This window comes from Oenanthe melanoleuca, unplaced genomic scaffold (assembly GCF_029582105.1).
Source record: "Oenanthe melanoleuca isolate GR-GAL-2019-014 unplaced genomic scaffold, OMel1.0 S131, whole genome shotgun sequence".
NCBI classification, from domain to species: domain Eukaryota; kingdom Metazoa; phylum Chordata; class Aves; order Passeriformes; family Muscicapidae; genus Oenanthe; species Oenanthe melanoleuca.
The window spans coordinates 25,974-33,422 of record NW_026612780.1 but is presented as its reverse complement, the minus strand read 5'-3'; positions in this window follow the sequence as shown (position 1 = coordinate 33,422).

Sequence of the window (7,449 nt, the reverse complement as noted above, 5' to 3'; positions counted from 1 at the left end):
CCCCGCAGTGTCACAATGGACTCCTTGATTCTGTGGAGCCCAAAGTGTCCCAAGGGCCCCTTTGTTAATGAGGCCTGTTGTGTCACAGTGGTCTCCATGATTCCATCAGGCTCTGCAATGTCACAACAGAGCATTGGTTCCATGACACCACACAGCGTCACAATGTTCCCTTGGCTCTGCAATGCCAGAATGCCCACTTGGTCCCTTGGAGCTCACGGTGTCACCATTGTGCCCTTGGTTCCACGAGTCCCTGCAGTGCCACAATGTCCTTAGGTTAGACACACATTGTCATTATGGTCTCCACGATTCCATGAGGCCACTCTGCTTCCAAATGGCCTCCTTGGTGCCACAATCCCCTGGTGGGAAGGAGAAGCAGCTGACAGGAAGGTCGCACACATATGTATGTATAACAGAAAGATCTTTGAATGTAGAATCTGAAGAAGGTATAGAAATGACAGCAAGTTTTGATGTGGAAGAAAAGAATTGCGGAGCGAGTTTTACTGGGTAACTAAGAAGGCAAAGAGCAAGTGAGTTGGAAGGGGCTTTTATGACTAAGAACAAAGGATAGATCCACCTCAAACAAAAGATATTCTTACCAAGCAAAAAGATTTTCACAAACAAAAATGCCATGTTGCAAGTAGAGAAAAGATCTCAGAATTTTCCACTGCAGGAAAACTGAAGAACAACTTCTAGCTTAAACTGTAACGTGCTAACCTTTTATGATTGGAAATAGTAACATGAATATGGGAATGTTAGTAGTTGTGATAGGCTATAGGTAATAGTAAAGGTATTGATTAATTGTCATGTTTTAAGATGCTCTGTAATGAAAAGTATATAATGCATTGTAACTGGAATTAGAGGAAGCTTTCAGATGAACCCACAGCCGTAGCTGAAAAGGCTGTGGGCAAGGGGTCTTGTCACCCACGGCCCGTGAATTGCTGCATTATTTGGATACAATAAACAGCATTTAAAAGAGCCTGCCTGGAGTCCCACATCGCTCATTTTAGGCTCTTACAATACCCTGTAGTGCAACAATGGTCTCCTTGGTTCCACGGGGTCAGAATGCACCCTTCATCTCATGGAGGCTCACACTGTGCTCCCCTTCATTCCATGGGGCCTGCTGTGCTCAAATGGCCTCTTGGTTAAACAAGGCCCTGCAGTGCCACAATGTCCCCTCGGATCCAGTGGGTCCCAAGGAGTCACAACAGTCTCTGTTGTTCCATGAGGTCCTGCAATGTCACAGTGGACCTCTGGTTCCATGAAGCCCCACCATGAACAATTGGCCCCTTGGTTCCATGAGGCCTGGCACAATCAGAATGGCCCCTTTGTGTCATGGGGCTCAGGCCTTGGCCCTTTGCATTCCTGAAACACATCCAGGTTTGCTCAGCATCAGAAAGACCTTTCCCTTGTTTGTCCTCACGTGTCTTCAGTGCCTCCATTGTTCTGCTCTAACTGGGACCTGGGGACACTTATTCAGTTGTGATCCTCAGTGGGATCCATTAAAATTGTAAGAAACTTCAGTGTTTCAGTCTGGGTCCTTGTGGAACCACAGAGGCCACTGTGACACTGCAGGGCCTTGTGGAACCAAGGGGCCAGTGTTCCACTGCAAGGACTCTTGGAACTAAGGGAACAGTTGTGACACTGTGGTGCCCCATGGAACCAAGGGTCCCTCGTGACACTGCAGGATCTTGTGCAACCAGGGCTCCATTGTGACACTGCAGCACCAAGGAATCCATGGTGGCACTCTGAGGCTCATGGAACCAAGAGGCCACTGTGACCCTGCAGTTTTGCTTCTGACTCCTTGAGCAGCTTCTTCAGCCTTCTCTCAGTGTCTCAGGGTCCTGGACTCAACCCCAAATCCATGTGGGGACTGATTAAAAAACCAAAAATCCCTCAGGAGCCCTTCAATTTTCTTCAAATCTCCAGGGCTTGTGCAGTTCATTGGAGTAATTTTGGAGTTTTCTTGAGGAAGAAGACTTCAAAGGGCACCTTATGATCTTTTTTTTTTTAATCAATGGAATATTTTTTTCAATTCAGAGAACAGTTCAGTTCAGACTGAAGCATTTTCCAAGTGATCTTGATGCTGAATGTCTCATTAGGAGCTCTGGGCACGCAGAAGAATGAGCCCTTTGAGGGCTGATCTTGTTTGGACAACCTGCTCCTCACCCCTAGCCTCACCATGCCTGACATCACCCACCTGGGACTGACATCCCTGTGCCCTGCATCAGAACCTTGTCCCCTGAGCTCTGCAGCTGGGTGTCCCAGCCCATTGCACCGTGTCCCACCTGCTCTCCTCAGGGCTCTGCCTGCACACAGGCCCAGGAGAAGTTTTCTTGTTTGTGAAGAAAGAATGGAAAAGCCTGAGCAGGTTTCCTGAACAGCAAACCCCACTGAGGAATCACATGCTCAGTCCAGGCTGTCTGGAATGATGTCACCTTTCCACAAGGGACAGTGGGACCAGACATGATCTCTGTAAGCAGAATACTCTGAGTCTTTCACCTGAATTCTCTGTCCTTGTCCTTTCCCTGGATCTCTGTTGCAGATGGAAATTGCTGGTGCCATTCTCACCTTTAACCCCTCTTTTGAACGCAGACAGGCGTTCCCAGGTGTGTTAAGCAGGATTTGCTCAGTGTTTCCACAAAACTTTTGTGTTTCTCAGGGAATAAAGGACCCATTTTGACACTGAGGAGGCAACATGGAAGCAAGGAGTCAATTGTGACACTTGGTTCCCATGGAACCAAGGGCCCATTGTGACACAGCAGGGCCACATGGATCCAGTGGTCCATTGTGACACTGTGGATCTACGGAGACCATGGCAGCAGAGCTGGAACCCCATGGAACCAAGGAGTCCATGGTGTCCCAGTGGGGCTGCATGGACCCAATTGTCCATTGTTACCCTGCCCATCCAAGGAGTCCATCTTGACACCACGGAAGCTCATGGAACGAGGTAGGCCATGGTGACACTGCAGAACTTCATGAAACCAAACATCCATTGTGACCCAGCAGGGCATCATTGGAACCAAGGAACCGCTGCTGACAGTACAGAAACTCATGGAACCAGGGGCTGTTGTGGCTCTGCAGAACCAGCACAGCTGCTGGACCTTGTCCCCTGGTCCTTGGGAAGTGAATGTGGTAAGTTGGGTGGGCGGGGGAACGTGGGCAGTGGTGTGGCCAGTAGGTTTGGTCAGTGGAGTGTGGTCAGTGGATGTGGGAAGTGGGTGTGGGCAGAAGGTGTGGTCAGTGTTTGCGGTCAATGGAGGGGTGCTCAGTTGAGTGGTCATTTGGTGTGGTCAGTGGATGAGGTCATTGGATGTGTTCAGTGGGTATGCTCAGTGGAAGTATGGTCATTTGGGGGGTGAGTGGGGTGCAGTCAGTGGGTGTGGTCAGTGGGTGTGAGCAGTGGAGAGTGGTCAGTGGGTGTGGTCATTTGGGGTGGTCAGTGTGTTTGTTCAGTTTGATGGTCAGTGGATGCTGACTGTGGATGGCCATTGTGGTATGGTCAGTGAGAGTGGTGTGTGGGTGTGGGCAGTTGAGGTGTGGTCAGTGGTTGTGGTCAGGGTGTTTGGTCAGTTTGCGTGGTCAGTGGTTTGTGGCCAGTGGTTGTGGTCAGTGGTGGTGTGATCAGTCTGTTGTCAGTGGGTGTGGGCAGTGGGATGTGATCAGTAGCTGTGGTCAGTGGATGTGGACAGTTGGGAGGTTTCTGAGGCGTGGTAAGTAGGTGTGGTCAGTTAGGTGGTCAGTTGGTGTGGTCATGGGTGGCAGAGTGGTCAGTGAGTGTGGTGAGTGAGTGTGGTCAGTGGGTGTGGAGAACAAGAAAGGCATTCACAGTCAGGGAAAGCAGCTCCTGTTGTTTTGCCTGGGTCAGCTCTGTGCCCTCTCCCTGTCTGTCAGCCTTTCGGTCACTCCCACCTGTTTCCCTCTTGGCCCTTTGCTCCAACCCCACCCTTGTGGCACCCCCATGGCCCCTGGTAATTGGTCTCTGATGCTCTTCCCTGCCTGTTCATCCCATGTATTTAACCTGGACCCTTACAAAGTACGTGGCCTTTGTTCTCTGAACCATGGACGGTGCACACGTGTGGCTGAAATAAATATCTCTGTGAAGCCCCTGCAAAGGCCCTTCCTGCTTCTTACTTGCTGTCACCCTAAACAACATCAAACACAACAAATGGGGTGCAGGCAGTGGTGTGTGGGACAAGGGTGTGGTCAGTGGGTGTGGTCATTAGCCAGGTCCATGTGATTTGGTCAGTGGAGGTGGTCATTGTGTTTTGTCAGTGGGTACTGTCGGCGGGTGTGGGCATTGGTGTCTGGGCAACGGCGTTGGTCAGTTGGTGTGGTCATTGGGGGTGGTCATTGGGTGCAGTCAGTGGGTTGCAGTCAGTGGATGTGGGCAGTTGGTAAGTAACCGGGGTGTGGTCAGTTGGTGTGCTCAGTGGGTGTGGTCAGTGGAGTGACCATTGCTGTGGTAAGTTGGTGCAGTCAGTGGGCATGGTCATTGGGGTGGTCACTGGATTTGGTCAGTGGGTGTGGTCCCTGGTTGTGGGCAATGGCTGTGGGCAGTGGTGTGTGATCAGTGGGTGTGGTCAGTGAATGTGGTCAGTTGGGTAGTCGGGTGGTGGTGGTCACTTAGGGGGTCGGGGGTTTGGTCATTCGTGTGGTCAGTGGGGTGTGGTCAGTGGGATTGTCATTGAGGTGGTCATTGGTGTGTAGTCAGGGTGTGTGGTCATTTGGTGTGGTCAGTGGGTGTACGGTCAGTTGGGCGGTCACTGGGGTGTGGTCAGGGGTTCTAGCACGTGGATGTGGTCCATGGAAGTGGTCAGTCAGTATGGTCAGTAGATGTAGTTGGTGTGGATGTTCAGTGGGGGTGGGGTCAGTGATTGTGGTCACTGGATGTGGTCAGTTTGGTTTTAGTTGGGGTGTGGTCAGTGGTTAAGGTCAGTGGGGGTGTGCTCAGTGGGGGTTCGGTCAGTTTGAGGGTCTTTGGGGTAGAGTCAATTGCTGCAGTCAGTGGGGGTGGTCAGTGGGTGTGAGCAGTGCAGAGTGGTCATTGGGTGTAGTCAGTGGTTGTGGGCTGTGGATGTGGTGAGTTGGAAAATTGTGAGGGGTGTGGTCATTAGGGGTGTGGGCATTGGTGTCTTGGCAATGGGTGTGTTCACTGGGTGTGGTCGGTGGGGTGTGGTCACTGGGTGTAGTCAGTGGGTGTGTACTTTTGGGGTGGTCATTGGGAAGGTGCTTGGCCAAGGCAAAAGGAGGCTCCCTGTGTGCCCTGCTCCCCTCTCCCTGAGCTCCTGAGAGCTCTGCAGCCCCTGCTGCCATCCCATCTGCCCAGGCCAGCACAACAGCCCCGGCCTTGGGGCCCTGCAGAGCTGCTCCTGCTCCAGGCCCATCCCAGAGCTAGGGCAACCACAAAGCTGTGCCCATTTCTGTTCATTCCTGCTCTGATGAGAATGGATCCTCAGCCACTTGGAGGATGATGATGCATTTTACTGTTCTGAAAGCTTCTTCTTTTTGAGCTCTTCAGTTCAGGAATTCTGTGGCAAAGACTCATAAATATTTCTTGAAAACACCCAAACAAGGAACACCTCTGGGAATAATTTAAGTTTTCAATTCTTCTGTGGTTAATTGGGAAGATGTCAGATATGTATTCCAAGTGAATATACTTTATTGGAAACAATGTGGAGAGAGCTTTTGTATTCTTGTCTTTTCGTGTTTATAGAAGGATATCAGCCATGTCCAAATGATATTGACCCCCAGAACCTTCTAATGCAGTCTGAACGGATATGAAAAGCAAGACCCATCATGGCTGACAATCAATCATGTATTGTCATTGTCCTTCCCCCATCATTTCCCTCATTGAAGCCCTGGGTCCCCTATGGATCAGGAATGGTGTGGCCAGCAGGACCAGGGCAGTGATTCTTCCCCTGTGCTCAGCAATGTTTGGGCAGCACCTCGACTGCTGTGTCCAGTTCTGGGCCCCCCAATTTAGGAAGGACATGGAGGGGCTGGAGGGTGTCCAGAGAAGGGCAACAAGGCTGGTGAGGGGTCTGAAACTCAAGTGCTGTGAGGAGTGGCTGAGGGAGCTGGGGATGTTTATCCTGGAGGAATCTCAGGGGAGATCTCATCACTCTCTAAAACTCCCTGACAGGAGGGTGCAGCCAGGTGGGGGTCAGGCTCTTTTCCCAAGGAACCGTGACAGTACAAGAGGACACAGCCTTAAGCTGCACAAGGAAATATTTAGGCTTGACATTAGGAAATATTCTTCACAAAAAGAGTGATTTGGCATTGGAATTGGCTGCCCAGGGAGGTAGGTGAGTCACTTACTGGAACTGTTTCAGCATAGACTGGATATGGCACTGAGTGCCATGGTCTGGGTGACAAGGTGCTGTTGGGTCACAGGTTGGACTTGATGCTCTCAAAGGCCTTTTCCAGCCTGGGTAATTCTGTGATGATTGTGACACTGCAGGGCCCTGGGGAAGCAAGGGGCCATTGTGACACTGCAGGGCCTCGTGGAACTGAGAGGACCATAGTGACACTGTGTATGACATGGCACCACAGAGCCAAGGGGCCACTGTGACACTGTGGGGCTACATGGAAGCAAGGAGTCCATGGTGACAGTCTGGGTCCTTGTGGAACCACAGAGGCCACTGTGACCCTGCAGGGCTTGTGGGACCATGCAGAGCATTGTGACAGAGCAGGACCTCGTGTGATGATGGGGCCAGTGGGGCCACTGTTGCTCCTCAGGGACTCATGGAATGAAGGAAACGTTTGAAACCGTGGTGGCCCTTGGGACCAAGAGACCATTGTGACACTGTGGAACCAAGGAGAGCATTGCTGCACTGTGAGACCTCATGGAACCAGGGATGCACTGTGGCACTGCAGAGCCCAAGGAATACAAGGGACTTTGTGACACCACAGGGTCCCATGGAACCAGAGGGACATTGTGACATGTCATGGAATTGTGAGGCCTCATGGAATCTTGGAGACCATTATGACGCTCCAGGGCCATATAGAACTGTGATGACACCAAGCTGGGTGTGAGTGTGGATTTGCTGGAGGGATCTGGACAGGCTGGATCCAGGGCCCAAATCCAACAAGGTGAGGTTTAACAAGACTAAGTGCTGGGTCATGAACTTTGGCCACAACAACCCCTGCAGAGCTCCATGCTGGGGACAGAGTGGCTGGAGAGTGGCCAGTCAGAAAGGGACCTGGGGACTCTGATGGACAGCAGGCTGGACATGAGCCAGCAGTGTGCCCAGGTGGCCAAGAAGGCAAATTGCTCCTGGCTTGGATCAGGAATGGTGTGGCCAGCAGGACCAGGGCAGTGATTCTTCCCCTGTGTTCAGCATGGCTGAGGCTGGACCTTGATTCTTCATTCTCTTCTGGGCCTCCACAATTTAAGGAAGACATGGAGGCGCTGGGGTGTGTTCAGAGAAGGTTAAAAAAACTGGCGAG